The 18,613-nt window shown below is 30.5% G+C and overlaps 1 long non-coding RNA gene across 1 annotated transcript; it reads right to left on the bottom strand.

Annotated features, from left to right (window-relative positions):
* Positions 1-16,938: 16,938 nt before the first annotated feature.
* LOC128180147 (uncharacterized) lies at positions 16,939-17,675 on the bottom strand. Its single transcript, XR_008243193.1, has 3 exons — positions 17,639-17,675; positions 17,128-17,280; positions 16,939-16,982 (listed from the first exon to the last, which is right to left on the bottom strand). It is a non-coding gene; the product is annotated as an uncharacterized LOC128180147 (long non-coding RNA).
* Positions 17,676-18,613: the final 938 nt, after the last annotated feature.

Here is an 18,613-nt window from a genome sequence, read left to right as displayed (position 1 = left end):
TACTGTTCTCTGCACAAGAAATCGGCAATGTGAACAAATTGGCACCCTATTATCCCTACCTTTAATTGTACAGAATATGTATCCTGCTATATTGAAAACAATGCCAAAATTAAGACTCATAAGAGGTTGTTTACTCAAGAAAAGGGAAAAAAATTGTATATATTAATAATTCCGTATGATGTGATAATATTTCAATGATTAGTTTATAATCACAGTACTAGTGTATGCCTGTATACATAAGTAATGCTTATATTTATTGGTGAAACCTGGACTGATTATTTATATTTAGATTAAAACATATTTTAGATACTAATCTTCATGCGCGGAGGGGGTCTATAAAGGAGGGGGTCAGGGGGTCTGGACTTTCCTCGGGAAAATTGAAGCTTAATATACTTAGTAGAATTATTGAAAATTGGCCTAGGGCCGCCCTACCGAAAAAGAATTGGCTCCGCTTATGAAGCTCTCTACCATAACGGCATTTTTACACAAAAAGGGTGAATAAAGCCGGGGTTTAAACTATTGGTGGTGAAATACCCCAGGGTTCAAACGCATCAGGTGGAAATGCACAATGGCAAACAAAATCACTTAGATCTGCGAAACACACTGCATTATTACTAGTCCACTTGAATATTCTGTGTAAAAATAAATACAAACAATTATTTAGTTAGCTAGGGAGAAGTGAACATAGCATTTATTTGTATATAAGAGCATGTACTAATAATCTTTATTTAGAACAGTTTGATGTCGCTAGGATACGTGTTTTCAGATCCTTGATTTGATTGGTTAATTAGATATTGAATCTCGAATTTCGAATCTTGAATCTCGTATTTCGAATCTCGTATTTTGAATCTCTAATCTCGAATGATCCTTCTCGGCTTTCGTAGGATCCTGCAATCAAACGTTTATATTTTTTGTAAAGCATTATATCTCACTCGCAACATCCTAAAAATATCACAAAAATGGCTAGGGGTATTTTTAAAGTGATTTTTTCTGATGTTTGGGACATTCAATTTGACTCTTCTTCGTTAAAAATTGCTATAAACAGATAAATAGTTGTTCTCCTTATTTTGTTTTAAAGAAAGAACAATGAGTCATATTACGAAATAATGATATTCAAAATTAATTATTTTAAGTAGTCACAATGAAACTTTTTTTCCAAATTATATAACCTTATTCATGAATAAATCTGTTTTCAATAACAAAATAATGTTTTCTATCATCATAGATCAATAGATTCAGGGAGCAATAAATGATATTAAGTGTATATGTTTCAATTAAAAAAAACTTCATGATTAAAAGTTAAATAAATCAATTATATAAAATTTTATATATAGCTCTTAATGTCATGTTTCTTTATAGAAACAACAACAAAAATTTGAAATATGTTCTTTGAAATATTTGAAAAAAAATACTTCATAGGTGCATGTAGATATTTTGAAACAAATCAAAATCAATTGGCAATATATCATATATTTTTTTTATTTTAACAAGGAACAATGAAGACCTTTTATCATTGTTATACATTGTAATTGTAGATTTATTTAAACTTTCTTCACTGGAAATATAAGGTTATCTATTTGATATAAAAGTCTATTTTAACCTACTTTTTTTTAATCATTTTTAAATATCAATTGTTTTGCTCTATTAGTATTTTACCTCCGGGACACAAAATGTCGTGATTACACGTGATATACTCCGGTCGGCAGTCACATACTGTTGCAGTGTTATCAACAGGGCATCTTCCTGGCTTTAGACCTGGAGGAGGAGGAGGTTGAGCACTTACCTAATGTTAAAAATATTGAATAAATGTCAAAATATAAATTTTGTTTTAAAACATAACGTTAAGTATTTTTAACAATTTTAAAATTTTGAAATAAGTTATTTTTTAAAGTAAGATATCAGATATATCGGTTAAATACCCCTAAAATATCAGTAACATGTTTGATTTTTTTTCATTGGGGAATAAGAATTACAATCATAAGACATATTGCTTACAAAGGCTTACAAAGGCAACCAACAACGACATGAATAGTAGTTTAAGCATAACCATCGTGAATTAACCCAAAATGTGGACATTGCTATCTTCTTAATGCATATCAACACGCAAAAACTAGCGCGTGGAATTCTAATTTTAATATGTCAACTTAATTGAATGTACAGTGGTTTTATTTTTTTTTAGTGAATATTAATCTTTTCGCTCCATTTTTTTTATCTTGACCTTACTTTAACAGTAATAGGCATCATAGAACATAAGCAAATGCTTTTTTTTTATTCAGTGTGTCCATCATTTAGTTCAGGACTCTGAACAACCTTCAAAAATTAATGAAATGCATTAAAAACTTTAAATTAAGTTCAAAGCTTCTCTGATCATTTGAGTGTCCGTCTTTTTCTGCTGATTCTAACCAAATTGACACATATGATATGTGTAGCTTTGGATTTTGTATTTATTGAAATAGAAGATCAACGTATTTTTAAAGAAAAGATAGTAAAGAAACGATAAGAAAAACTATGTAAAATCTAGGTATGAGCATTAACATAAACACATAATACACAATAATATTATACACCAAAGCTTGTCTGAATGAGAAACATAATTGAAAATTCCCTTCTAAGGAACATAAAGACAGTTAATTTGAAGGAAACAAACGTTGAACAAAAATTACGCGTGAAATTAACATAAGAGCAACATATATGGGAAGTGTATGTATCCAAAGTTCATTCCTAAGCAATTTGTGATAATAATTACCACAAAAAAAAATAAAGGCCATCGATAAAATCCTTTCAACGTGTACTATGAATTCAGAATAAGCGATCGTTCGAAATATTTGAGTTTATTGGTTGAAAACATATAGCAATCTACAACAAAAAGCTTATATTTTTCTAGGCAGATGCATGCTGAAAAGCGAAATGCCGTCTGCGTTTTCACTGCACAATATCGCGTCATCTGCGACATAATCAAGTTAAATTCGAGATGATGGCTTGGTTGGTAGCCGCATGTTGCCTTTTTTGCTAATTTGTGTCAAATTTTGAATTTTAAATCAAACAAGATAAAATATTCAAAATTCTTAACATATTACCACTGCATACAATACCAGTATGTAAAGCATCAAAGTAAAATTGACTTAACATGGACACATTGATGATATAGTTAGGCTAATATGCCAAATTGAATGCCGAAGACAATTTTTAACATTGTTGATTGGGTAAGCGATTTGGTATAAAGACCTATAATTACTTAATATGTTAAAAGGCCTTCTGCAAGAGTTACATGTAGTTTTAATGAAAAAAAAAATCTTAAAATGCAGCGTAACGCAAAACATTTCAATTTTTGAAATTTCTATTTTCGTTGATTGAATAAAAAAGATAAACATTACCAAAAGCAGAAGTTGTGAAAGTGTTCAATATAAATGTTACGTATTTTTCAATAACATATCGACGTATAAATGTGCATATATTGCAAAAATAAGGAAGGTAAGAAGCAAAGAGAGAATTGAATATTCCAATTATGTGAATGAAAACTCGATCTTAAATAAAAATTGCTCTTTTGCTGTGATTTCTATAATATTTCTCAGTAAGAGTTTTAAGAACACGTTTATTCATACAATATATGATACGATATTGCACTGCAATAAACATTTAAAGTAATGGATGAAATCAACAAAAATGTCAACACGAAAATTTGCATTTAACGGATACTAATAAAACAATAATGTATGATATGTTATTCAATATCCATTAGTTTGGCGAGAAATAGGTGCTTCTAATTGGTTGAAAAATTCTTTATTACCTGCATTTATAAAATTTCTGGATAAGAAAATAACTAATTACCGGATTTTAACGTCTTGATTTCAATAAAAATGCTATGGGAATGATTTATTAACACTTTTGAATATTAAAAATCTTATATTGATTAATCCTAAAAATTGTCATCACTGCATATGGCATCTGCTATGCATATAATTTAGACTTGCACATCAATCAAAGGAGCTAATGGCATTTGTTTCTGCGTCAATTTTATTCTCTAGAAGAAAATTATGTCCAGATTTAGGGCTATTTTACGATGAATATGAAAAGAATAATTATTATTCAAAATGTGTGTCGCCAGTGTGAGTATTTGTTTTGATCAAATGGGTGTTACCAGCTTGAGCTCTAAAAGGCATTAAAAATAACTAATTTTTACAACAAAGATATTGCTTCATCACAGCACTTCAATAGTTATTAAAAATATTTCCAAGCTTTGTTTCAGGCATAAACAAATCTTCCTCCCCATAGTCTGAAACCAAGAAGATGCCCTGTTAATAACACTCAATATGTGATACTTTCGACCGGAGTATATCACGCGTAACTACCACTTTTTTGTTTTGTTTTTAGTTTTCATATATATGTCAACTATAAAAAAGAACTAGAGAGAGAAAATATCAGAAATTTGAAAAATCCACTTTTATACGGAACATGTTTTAATGTTTATGCAGTTGATGTAAAAAAAAACTTTAATTGGCTTCAATTGATAATTATACAACGTTGTTACTAGATAGATAATTTTAATTATATATCTCGTGAATACTATACTTGTTTAACTGCAAAACAACATGTTGCTTATCGATTTCCAATTTTGATAAATTGGTATTTTAGCTTCTTATTTTCTTTTTTTAAGTAAAAGTTCCCTGAAATGAAAATAAAATGTAATAGAAATGAATATTAGACAAACAAAAATAACCAAATTTTGGACAAAACGTAAAATGGCCATGCCTTAGTCCAACTGATACTGCTTGACATGCATGTATATTAAATGCTAGATATAAGTCAGAAATGATCTAAATCTTGATTTATAGTAAAACATATATAAAGGGACATGGAAAGGATTTTAGCACAACATTTCTTTGGTTAAAATATTTATTATATCGTTGATATTCATTACACAAGAAGGCAGTGATGCAAATAGTGATAATACAATATGGCCTTTCACATATTACGTTTAATAAAATCAGTCGATTTATCTTTAAATATTGGAACCGTGTCAAATTCAAATTAGAATGAACTGGGGGGAAATTTCCAAAGGTTAAACAAGTGTGATATCTTATTTCTATGTTCATAGTTACAAATCATTATCAAATACGTTTATTTAGTTTTATCTCTACAATTGAACTTTTTTAAAAATCTGCCATACGTGAATCTTCTGAATTTTTAGTACACTTTTTAGTCTTGAATATATATATTCATGATCCTACGACATTTTTTATATTTGTGAAATAAACAGTGAATACAAGAAATATAATCAAACTTATACTTCTGACAATGACAAAATCACAATTTATACATGTAGCAAAGTATCATGTGTACCTTACTACCTTCAATTTTCTGAATAGAACTTAAAATGCTTTAAAAAACGTAATTGTAAAACTTAATATTTGCATATGCCAAACAGTTGACAGATAATTTCTACTTTGGAGGTTACTTTACATCAAATATGAAAGGACTGGTGATGATTTTTATTTCTGTTGCTTTTGAGATGATTCGTTTTCGTATGTATTTTATAAAAATCTTTTTAGGCACATGAAGATATTTTATAATGAATACTTTTTAGGGGTTTTTTTGTATGTTCGTTCGTTCAATCTTAAAAGAGATTGTGATATCATTTGCCTTTTTGACTTTGAATAATTTGACCGGATTACATCCAATGTCACAACGACAGTCAATGTCCAGGAGGTAAAACAGTGATTCATACAACCTACACTTAAAGAACTGAAAACTTATAAATGTAATGAACCTATAGAACTGAGAAACGTATAGAACTCTCAGACTTATTGAACTGACAAACTTTTAGAACTGTCAAACTCATAGACCCGACAAACTTATAGAACTGTCAAACTTATAGAACTGTCAAACTTATAAAACTTACAAACTTATAGAACTGACAAACACAAAACTGTCAAACTTAAAGACCTCACTAACTTATTGAAGCGAGAAGTGATAAACTTACATAAGTTGTAGTACTGATATACGAACATTATGTCATTCTATGGTTTTGAAACACACATTTGATATCTTTAATAAAGCTAAATTACAGACCAAACGCCTCCCCCGTTTAGTTTTAATTTTTATGGCATCTGTATTTGTTTGTTATGAAGGATTAAAACACAACTTTTTTTGGTTTAGTTCAGAAGTGTTGTTCTTGGGGTTGTGGCCACAGAAAAGTTTGTGTAAATCCAGTAATTATCAATCTACCTGGTAAGTGGTCTTGTTTTTATCATACGTTTTGTTTTAAGTGTAATGTTTACATAGTTGACAAAAATCTATTTATTATTTGCTTTCACAGACCTAGGTCTGTAGGTTTTCTTTTGGATGTTAGTGGCGTCAGTGGGTATCAAAATTTCCCTCTACATTTTTGCACAAAGATTCTATTAAGTTTATGAATTTAAAGATTTTAACGAATGAAATATTGATAGTTTTATTGGTAATGAATTTTGAAAAATTTAAGTAACATATGACATAGTAAATACTTAACATGAAGTTCCTTTCTCGAGAAAATGCCCCCTTTTTGGTTCGAAAAATGATTGTAAAGGACTATATATGATATGGGCCAAAAAATGGCCCCCACAAATGAACATAATCATTTATTTTACTGTAATTCTTTTTTTTTTGTTAAGATATATATGTGATGTTTTTACATAATGTTCATTTTGATTCAAGTGCCAAGAGTTTAGAAATATGACACCGTAAAGACAACCATTTCCCACAATGTTTGCATATTTGGAATATAACGGTCCGTTTTCAAGCACAGTTTTTCTTTCAGATAACATAGACCGGATGCTTGAACAAACAAATTATTTTAATTAGAAATGTATTTACTTAAGACTATTAAGTGACAAAAAAAATTCTTGTTCAAGCATGCGCTCTATATTTCCCATTCGTAGAAAGATAAGAAAAGTGTCGATTTTTGACTAATTTCGATTGAATTATAGAAATAGCGTCACTTCTCACGTCCTTGAGTCCCAGTGAGGGCAAATAAATCAAATAAATAGGTGAGAAATATATGTTATATCAACTCTTCTAAAAATAACATGACATATCATTGTACCCGAAACACTTTGAAAAATGGCGAATTATGGGGGCCAAATTTAAATCATATCATATATTGTTATTTTTCTAAATAAGAATCATCTATCATAATGCATGTTACATTAATTTGATTTCTACTGATGGCAGTTATTGATTGATTACATACCAATCAAAATTTAAGTGGAATGTAAATATAATAATTTTTCATTACTAACTATATTTTTTCTCAAAAAGACAACTACAGTGTATTGCAAATTCAATTATATTTCCTGTCACAATAGACAAGTATTACAAATTAAATTCATATTGCTATTAACTCGATTTTATCTCGCAATGGTTTACGATTGCAGATTGAATTTTATTGTTATTCATTTTTTTAAATATCGCATTATGGAAACTTTTCAGAAGAAGTATTATTGAAAGCCTTAATTAACAATGTGGAATACCAGAAGATTCGTATCATTTGTTGTTGTTGGTTTTTTTGGGATGTAAGAAATATACCAATGAACGAAATGAAGTGTTTTTAAAAATTTAGAATTTAAATCAAATTAACATTAATTGTCATTTCCTTTTGTGGGGAGATGAATCTCTGACTGTCAATTTAAACCAACATATTTTTTAACTGTTCAAAAATTCGTCAGAGATTGTGGTAGATTCTCGTAATTTCAGTTTTACTGCCAAGACCAACTTCAAACAGAACTGTTTATGGATACATGTACGTTTGTTCAATAATTTAACCACTTTATTAATATCATTTTCTATGTTCTTTCCATCCCAAACTACTACACAGTTGAAATTGTTATACTTGGTATGACACTCGTAAGTTGTTAGAACTTGTGTTCGAATCATGTGTACATGTTTATGCAATAAAATATGTTCAAACCACACTTTAGCGTCACAACATGCTAATACATACATGCACAAGTAATTAAGTAAATAAAAGTAAAATATGCTTTGTAGTTCTTTAAAGGACTATATATGTTTTGACCACCTTAAATCAACATTATCATTTTACTGTAATTCTTTATTTATTTGTACAAATACACATTTGAAGTTTTTACATGATTTTCATTTTGATTAAAGTGTCCTCAATTTAAAAATATGACATCATAAAGTTTACCTTTTCCCGCCATTTTTGCATTTTAAGCGTAAAACGGCTTGTTTTGAAGCAGTTTTCTTGAAGGAAACATTGAGCGACTGCTTGAACAAACAAAATATTTTCACCAAAGATGTATCTCTCCTGTACTTATAAGTGACAAAAAGTTCGTTCTTGTTCAAAGAGTCGCTCTATATTTCCCACTCGAAAAAAGATAAGAAAAATTTCAATTTTTGACTGATTTTGAAGGAAATATGAAAATAGCGTCACTTCTGACGTCATGTATTGCCAGTGAGTGCATATTAATCAAATAAATAAGTGAAAAACATATTTTATGTCAACGCTTTTATAAAATAACACAACAAATTAAAGTACCTTAATCGCTTTAAAAATAGCGAATTATGGGGGCCACATTTGACTAATATCATAATAGTTCTTTAACTGTAACTGTAAATCTGTCTATTAATCACAATCATGACCAGTTTATTTATTAAAACATAATATACCAGGGTTATATTGTATAGTTCATATATGCATGCGTCTCTTAACTCTCTTTAGTCTTTTGTGACACACAATTTGAAACGGTTTTCATAAAAATTGTTGGGTAAAGTTACGTTTACATTTGCATTTTTTCTTCATTTAATTCCAATAAAATATTTTAAACAGGAGATATCGTGCCAGGATATACTTAGTAGTTATTTAGGATAGGAAATCCAAATCTTACAGGGCTCTAACGACTACGTCATCCACCCCCCTCCATCCTAAATCTGGTCTCATCTGAGAGCCACAAATCTTATTGTTTAGGCGATATAGGTTTATATTTTAGAGAACATGTGATCAATCTGGTTCGAAAATGTCCGTTTATATTTTGGAAATAATTCTAAAAATAGGTAGGAGTAGTTTGAAATGTAATGTTAAAATATTAGTATAAGAAAACAAAGTACATGTATCAGCATGTGATAATAAGTATTAAAGTAACAGCATATAATGAAGAAGTATCTACATAAAAAGTCAAAGTATAAGTGCATTAAGAAAAATAAAAGCATGTAATGAAGAAGTATCAGCAGGTAATGTCAAGGTTGTATGGTGTGAAAAACGTTGATTTTTATATCATTATAATTTAAATACTTTCACTAGTTTAGAATTTTCCAATTTTACAATAGTTGACCAAATATATGTTGAAGACCCCGAACGCACATCATCCAACATAGTAAATGATATAAGCAATAGTAAATCCAAAACGTAACAACGAGTTTTTATCATTTTCTACAATAAATGCTTCTCTGCTGTCACTGCACGATATATTACAATGTGTTGTGTGCGCATGACTGTGCGATAAAATACCAGTCCGACCGATACGACACAGTACAACGTTCTTCAATGATCGAGTATTTCTAATATGGTTGCATGTTTTGTTTAGTCAATACCATTGCACTGTTTGTCATATGTTATGTTTTTGTTTTGATTTTTTCAAAACACGTTTCTACGAATCTGTCCGTCCAATGTAACTTGTTCTGGTGAATGAAATACCTGAATGCGGTAAAGCAAGAATAGATGAATAGTGTTCTTATCCGTATATTCTATACTTGGTATTTGTAGCGGTGAACATAAAAAATCCCCAGAAATAAAACAAAAATTACGGTTGTGGTCAGAATAAAAAAGGAAATATTGCGTATTATGAGTTCAAGTCAGCTTTAATGCGGGTTGTGCATTTTTACTGAATGCTATCTTCCTTAATACAGCAAAAATCGGCAAATAAATCATTTATACCGACAATGTTGAGAAACAATTTCCAACTTCATCGCAGGAAAGTTTTTTTAAAGACTAAACTTTAATAATAACCAACTGAAGTCTAATAGATATGCGTAATCAAACAATTTTATTAATGTTGCCTCAAAATTCTTTTTTAGCATTTTAGCATGTGATCAGAAATTTGAGAAAACATTTTCGTTTTCAAGATTTGCATAACCCATTAACACACAACCCTAGAGAGAAAAATAGAAGATTTGACATAATCACATAATGTGCATAGTGATTCTGGTATAAAACAAAATTGATTATACCAGGAATGTATATATGATGATGGAGAGAACACATCATATGCTGTATCATTTTGTCTCTTTAAGGTGTAAAATAAACTGCAATCGTTCGTATTTAATGATATAATCAAAACACAATAGCCTTTTATGGGGTGGTGGGGAAGACAGGTTGAAGTTTCTCATCATACAATATAATGTTGATATTTTCAAGTGCCCGAATGAGACATTTCTTTAATATTGAAATACGCGTACTACGCACGTTAAAAATGGGGTTCGATATTTTCAACAGAGAATGATTAATTAGAGATATATGTATTTCAATTACGTACATTAAATGATTCGTTATTTTGTTTGTGGACTAAAGCTTAGAAAACGTTCTTGTTGAATCATACCACGAACTATTAATAGCGAGCGCAGCGAGGCGGCGCGAAGCGCCGCTTGCGTAGCGAGCTCCATAGACAACGTGTACGAACGGAGGAAATTCGAGTTGAAATCTGCACATTGTTCAAAGAAAATTTTGTGGACCCGCGTGAAAACGTTCTACTATCCCAGTGATCCTTTGCAGTGCATAGCAACATGGTGGAACAGAAAGTGATTCTACGGAAAATTCTTACCTCTAAATTGCATACATCATTTCATTTAACAATAAAAAAAATCCTTCTAAAAACATTACAGTAAACAACACATAAGCTTACGTAAAAAAATGAACTCTTGCTGACATATGACGTCATTTCCTTTCCCGAATTTGTCCGACAATTTACGAAAACTGTCGAGCGCAAAAGAAGGTTAACTATGACGTCACAAAGATCTCGCGTTTTAATTCCCCGTGATACATTTAGAGGTGGATCAAGCATATGTACTGGATGTAACATGTAGGAAGTACTCAGTATCAGTGTTAACGGTGGCTCTTTGGCTGATTAGTTTTGTTTTGATGATTTTTTTTTGCTTAGTAAATACACATGCAAGTTCCATGCAGTGATGCTAAATTTATTGTCATATTGATCCATTCATATATGCATACGTTAGGTAGGTGACAAAAAATTATTAAGAAAGAAAAGTCTAATCATTATTAGATCTACATGCAGCCACGTCATTTTGTAATGAATAGATAAAAGAAAAGAATTAAACTGTTAAAATATATACCGGTACATGTATTTGTTATATAGTTGCATATGTGGTCAAATAATATTGGATATCACACACTAAAAAAGGGGTGAGGGCACATGGGTACAACGCTTATATAGCGTACAAAAATTAAAAAGATTTAAAACAAAATTAATGTCACAGAGGAATATAGTTAAAACACAGGTTACAACAAGGAACAACATGAGAAATAACAGACAAAATTTATTTTTTACTGATATTAATGATCATTATTAAAAGGTAAAGAAAAGATAAAACATAATTGTATCTAAAAAAAAACGGCGTTGTGTTTATCAAAATATTTTGATACAATGTAAGTCTGTTTAACATTGTATTAATGCTCAGTGGTAGTTTGTTTAAGTGTACAAGACTAGGAAGGGGCCATTGGAATAAAAGTTTGATAACTTTCTTTCCTTGCGGTGGTAAAAGTTTTCGAGACAAAGCCAAAGTTTTTTGGTTAGGGCAAGTTCACAGGTTGCATTTAACAATGATGACAGATGTGTGGTTCCTTCTGCGCTCGCTCCAACGGTCACATCGTAAAACATATTATTAGAATCAGAGGGGAACAACAAAGGAATGCACACAAATTTTGATAGAGTCATGCGAATAAAGATTTTTGGATTAATAAGGAGATACCACTTACGAAAAACTTCAAATAAAGAAGAATTATGACGGGACTCTAAATGAATCTGAATACCTCTGTGTCCGATAGTCCAATAGCGTAAACGGAGCTTTTGACTTCACCTTCAGTCCCACATTTTCATCACCCAATGCCCCACTTCTTTCTCTAAGTTAACCCCCCCCCCCCCAATTTCAGATCTCTCCTTTAGTTTAGTTATCATATAGCCAAAGTATTTTTAGTTGTAGATGTAGTTTGATGTAATTTTTTCGTACTTATACTGTTCCAAATTCCACAACATGTAATGTTTATTTAGTCATGTGACATTCAACAGTACAGCTTGTTGTCAAAGTTTTCGTTTTTTGTTTCTTTGTTTTTCCTTTAAAAGGCAGAAACTATACCACGCGATGGTGCTATTTCTGATTTCAAAAGATGAACATATAAGGAAGAGATCTACCGTCCAACTAGTGTAACCAAAACTTAAATATTAAAAAAAACCACTGTATTTCACAAGTATCAATTAATATCTTTTAAGTTACTGAAGATATACACAGAGTTTAAAGTGTCTTAATGTATGTGTATATATCGGTAAAATATTATTAAACTCAGATAAAAATTGTATAAAGTTAGAACAGGAGAAACAAGGTTGGCAGAAAATCAAACATCTACGCTAACTCTAAAATATTAAAAGGTAGGTAATAAATATTGGCGCAGTCAATGTACATTCTTATTGGTTTAATATCCCGCACCACTTCTCTTTATTAGCAAATGCTACATGTCCATTAACCTTTCTTAAAATATATATAACATAGAGTTATAAAGTTTGCCGTTAACCACATATAACAAATAAAATCCATTGATGGATATTCTAATTTCAAAAAGCAAACATTTTATATAACGCATAAAGAATGAAAGTCACTTATATTGTTATAACCTTTTTCAGGTGGTATGGGACACTCCCATGTTGTTATGTACTATTTATCGAAATAAACAATAAAATCGGGTGTAATTTTCTATAAATATTTTGTTTTTATCAAAACAGTCACCTAATTGCTTATCGCAGTGGGTTGGAGGGTTCAGTAGGAATCTGTACGTCATGAGCCCGAATCCCGTTCGGGATTTTTACCTGTTCACAAATTTTTCAAAACGTATTTTTTATGTAAAGTATTGTAAAATTGTAAACTGGTGAATTATTTTGATTATAATGTACTTTATTCTATATTATTGTCGACAGATTTAGAAATTGAAATTTGAATTGAAATTTAGAATGTTCCAGAATAGGTTTTTTATGATAATTTTTTCGGGATGCACGAGCTGGGTAGATTTTTCCTAGTCACTGTGCTGAATACCATTTACCATGTTTGCAATGTTGGTTTCTATGAGAGAAAACTTCTAAGCTAGTAAGTTTAACAAGAAGTCTACTTCTGTGTTGTTTTTATGCAGAAATTTATGTATAAACGACAAGAATAGATGTATAAGCAAAAAGCGTTCAACTGTGAAGATGTATTTTAGTAACATGTTAGAATTTTGGCACGATTGATATGACTGGGAATGAAGTACGAGTTTTATTATATTTGATAATTTACTAGAGCATAAGTAAATGTATTGTTTACAAGAACACAGGGCATCTATTTACTAGAGTTATAATATTTGTTATATGCTGAGTGATATTTGTTTGTTTATTTATATGATCAAAACTTATTTTTTGTATTTCCAGTTAATCACGTCACGTCACACAACACGTCTCATCAGATTACATCACATATCAACATATCAACACTTTGCAATGATTGCGTTACTTTAATAAAGATGTCTATTAACAACAAGTTGCCTCTTCAATTGATGGCAGTCAGTACATTTATTTTTGTAAAACCCTAGTAGAAAAAGTAGGGTTTTTTTGAAAAAAATATTTTTTTTTAAAGTCAATTTAAACATATGTATATTATTACTATGTAAACATATTTGAAGGAATTTCACCAAACAAGACAAAATATGTATTACATGTATATTTACAGATGCTTCTTTACAGATGATGTATATAATTTTTTTTTCTCAATATGTAAATAATTTACTGCAAAAGCAGTTGCTCGCATTTTGATGCTAGAACCATTATCACAGCATAATTAATGCAATAAAAATTGATCCCGTACTTTACAGCTTTGAAGGCATTATGTCGAAAATGAAACAATTGGTTGACGATCTATATCAAATCAAGAGAAAATTACTCCCGTTAACAATATTCAATTTAACATCGTTTTAAAGAGGAGGCAAAAAAAGCAACGTTGCAGTTGCAACGTTTAACGCTATACATCCTTGCATAAACAATTGACATGTCTAGCCTTTAGTGAAAAATCGCAGCTTAATGATCTTAGTGATAAAATTGTTGGCAATTTGTCAATAACTGCTGAACATGTCAACTGTTTATGCAAGAATTTATAGCATTAAACTTTGCAACTGCACCGCTTAATGCTATATATCATATGATTTATATCATTAAGCGGCGTTGTATTATTAACGGTTGTTACAGCGCCGTTTTTGGAGAGACTGTAGGCATTCTAGATATATTTCATTTGTTGAAAATTGACAAAACTCTTAAAATTTGTTACTTGTTTCCATCATATTTGTAAAAAATGACAGTTCAGAACATGGTTTTTTATAGTATATAACAAAATATTAAGCCCCTGTACACCCTATCAAACTAAGCTATTGACATGGAACATTGTTGTAAGAATTTTTATCTTGAATTTAATAAACGTGTAGGCATCTTTTATTAACTGGATATCTAGCTAGATCTTGACCTTAAGGTGGGTCGCGGGTTTGCCCCATAAAAAATCTCACGAGAAAACATACCATGAAAATTTGTCAAATCGTTCTGCATGATTAACACGTTCATTATATAAAATATTTATCAAATTAGTCTACGCTGTTTTTATGCAATACCGCAAAACTTGGTATTGTTGGTGATGCTGTTTTGACGCTTTTCTAATAAATACATAGGAAAATGAGCATTTTTCGAGATGAAGTTATTTTGAGAAATTGCTAGACAAATTTATTAACTGTTTCTGTGCGTAAAGAAAAGGTGATTTAAATTAAATTTACGTAAAAAAAATGATATGTGTTCCCGCTAGATTTTTTGCTATTTTATCTTTATATTTGATAATTTTACCGAAAATTGCCGTATTTTCGTATTTGACTTCGTGAGTACGATGTCATTTATTCTTAAACCGTTCCACTTATTAAGTGATAACATCACTTAAAAATCAAATTTAAACTAGAAGCTTATATTTCTGAAAAAGCAATTTTGAAGAGTATGAAAATAATACGAAGATTAAAAAAAGGCATATTTTTATAATGAATTCGAAGTTATGAGGTCTCCCGTGTACCCCCAGTTAGCATTGGCCTGTACAAAAATAAAAATTCTTAATTTTGCTTTTGTATTATAAAGACTTTCTTTTGTAAAAAATTAAAAAGATTTATTAAGTTGCCATTAAGAATATTAAATTAAAAACCCCACTTTTGCCCTTTTATTCTAAATCAGAGAATGCAGAGTATAGTATTTTGTTATATCTAGGATTTAGAGGAAAGGGTGGTACCAAATTGTTAAGTAGGTTCCCAATTTCCACATTGTCTTTGTCAAATGTTATGTTTAATGTTAATGTGAATATATGCGAAAAGTTTAAATTCAGAAAACGGATGATATTTGTAAGATATGGAATTTTAAGTTGGTTATCAAAATCTAGACAACTAGTTTAGAACATTTAATTTCCCGGCTTTGCCCCACCCTCTTTTGGTCAAAATAGTTACGGTTTACTTACTATTAATGCATGTAATTTTTTTCTTTTGAAGGATCATTACGGACCCAAACTATTTTACAGACAGCCCCCCCCCTCTCTCTCTCTCTCTCTCTCTCTCTCTCTCTCTCTCTCTCTCAAGTTTGTTTGAGACTACATGACTGTCATTACTTAGCTTTTAAGTAACGCTCAAATTCTTCCTAATAATTTACGTAGTTATGATGTATTGCTTCCAATCTGCATTTCCAACTTACGATTCTTACATGAAAACAAAGACTTGGTATGAATTACTACTTTAGTATTTACACTTTAGACCTAAATCGAATTACTTTATTATAACTAAGAGCATTTGACGTTAGAAAACGTGAAGCGGGAAACTTTGAGATGTCTCCTTTATGACGTCATAAACAAATGTGCACAAAACAGCCAGTCGAGTTGTCTAAATTGAGTATAGACTTTGATGACGAAAGCAAACCCGCGACCCAGGATGATGTTTTTACACATAGATCTCCATTATATCAAAAATTGACCGGCACTGCAGGTACCCTTTAAACTAATAGAAGAGTCACTGTAACAACCACAAGAGTGAACTTTTTTTTTGACGTTGCACTATAACAGCGTTTAACGTTTGTGACGTAGTAACAATAAAAGTCATCATTCAATCTTTCAGCTCCTTGTGTGAATTACAGTGTTATCACTGCAGTAGCTTTCCACAGACTTTACATGCAAAAATATGTTGAATGTAAATATAAAACGTTAAATTTTATTTTTATATTCACTATTTGCCATTTATACCAAGGCAGTGGGTAAGATATAATCGTTACATGGTTTATAGTTTGTCTAATTTGTCTAGTTTGTCTAGTTTGTCTATATATATCTAATATCATATCGGGCTCAAGCTCTGCTTCCGTCCCATATGGAATTAACCAATTTTAGGTCAGCTAGAAACCACAAAAATTGCAATGCATCAGAAATTCTTTAGGCCAATAAAATATACATTGTATCAAGTAAATTGATAATTCATATCTATTGGATGGCTTCATGGCAAACAAAATCACAATCCTCTTCTAAATCTGAAAACTCAACCTGTCGCGTTAGTCACATGCTGTAAATGCTCACGCATTTTGTGGTGGTGAATACTTGAGTAATGTTTTGTGTTGTTCCGTAAAACAATCAACAAGAATAACTTCGTTTTCCTTGTGATATTTAACAAGCTTCTGGACGTCCATAAAGGACTGTAATAAAAATAATCATGGATCGTGTACTAACATTTCGCACAAAATACTTTTAATTAATTTCTTGATAAACATCATTTATTTAATTTTTTATCAGTTTTTAAATATACAGGTACAGTAATTGTAATATATAGAATGATCTTACAATTTCATCTGGCTTTTCCTCTCCTAGGGCCATTCTACCGTCTGGTCGGACCCTTATTTTTAAGTTATAGATGTTGTTCTGGAATAATACCATCATCGTGAAGGGTTGTATGTGGCCTTGTTTGGTACTCTCTCGTATCAAAAATGTTCCATCCTGAAATAAATGACTGATTGCTGAGTATCTCACTTAAATGCTTTTGCCTAAATTATTCCTTCAGACAAAGCATTCATGAATGCTGTGAAATTGTAAATATTTATGGTTGCACACTTAGCGTGGTTTTTCTCATCCAGAAATTAACATACCTTACAACGTTTTAATAATTCTAAAATCACTATTTATTAGAACGTTAAATGTATCTATAAAATGAAACTGTACTGTATAAAAATTGGCTAAAGAAGAAAATGAAAAGTGGATGAATTATTAACATCAATGCCTTCCTACCCTCTCGCCGAGAAAAAGAAATAAAGATATAAGATTGTTGGTTTTGACTCTAATGTAGTTGAAAATTTACCTTGCCAACTTTTCGTAATAATAGAGCTCCTGTTTTCCTATCTTTTAACGTTTTGAAATACCAAGGTTCACCACGCAGGGGATCTCGATTCTGAAAATAAGATATAATCAGTATTGAAATTGTAGTCTACTATTTCATTAACATGTAAAATTTGACGTTTAACCTTTTCAATAAAAATAAAAACAAAACGAAACAAAAAAAACCCCAAGAAACAATAAAAGCCCAAAAACTTTACCCTGAATCTCAAGAATGAGAGGGACAAAAATAGGCAGATATAACGATAAAATGTGGAACTTACTAAAAGACCATCGTCATATATATCTTCATCCTCATTCCCAGATGAGTGTTGATCTTAATGAATGCTTAGTTTGTACACATACACAGCCACTTTGTTTACATATAATATATAAATTTTATATCTTTTTATTGTACATGCATATAATATAAAAAATAAAAAAAAATATTTGTGAAATATAAAATCTTTCTATTAAACTAATGAAGCGTTGAACCATTCATTGATTAAACACTTAAAAACATAGTATCAATACAGTTTAACAGACCATTTATAATTATCTTATAGACAAGATAAGTTAGTTAATGGTTTAAAGATTATCAAATCAACATATACCTTGTTTACATCTAAATACACCATATGATGATATGTAGTATTTACGAACAGTTTGTAGATATAAATAAATGGTAAACTTTTTTTTCCGTTTAATTTACGTAGTAAATTGATTTTTTATAATAATGGATTCTCTCTCCTTTACCTGTTCTATTCTCAGCCACAAAGAGGTTGTCTCTGGTGTCCACACATAAACCCAATGGACCGAGTAAATCCCTGTTGTCAATGTAGCGTAGGAAATGTCCGTCCTGATCAAGAATGTGGATACGGTGGTTGTTACAGTCTGTTGTCAGGATCAAACTCCGGTTGTCTGTTGTGATGCCGTATGGTACAAATGATCCCTTGGTAGT

This window comes from Crassostrea angulata, chromosome 4, assembly GCF_025612915.1.
Source record: "Crassostrea angulata isolate pt1a10 chromosome 4, ASM2561291v2, whole genome shotgun sequence".
Taxonomy (NCBI): domain Eukaryota; kingdom Metazoa; phylum Mollusca; class Bivalvia; order Ostreida; family Ostreidae; genus Magallana; species Magallana angulata.
The sequence above is the reverse complement of the archived record's forward strand: the minus strand, read 5'-3'. Positions and strand labels throughout refer to the sequence as shown.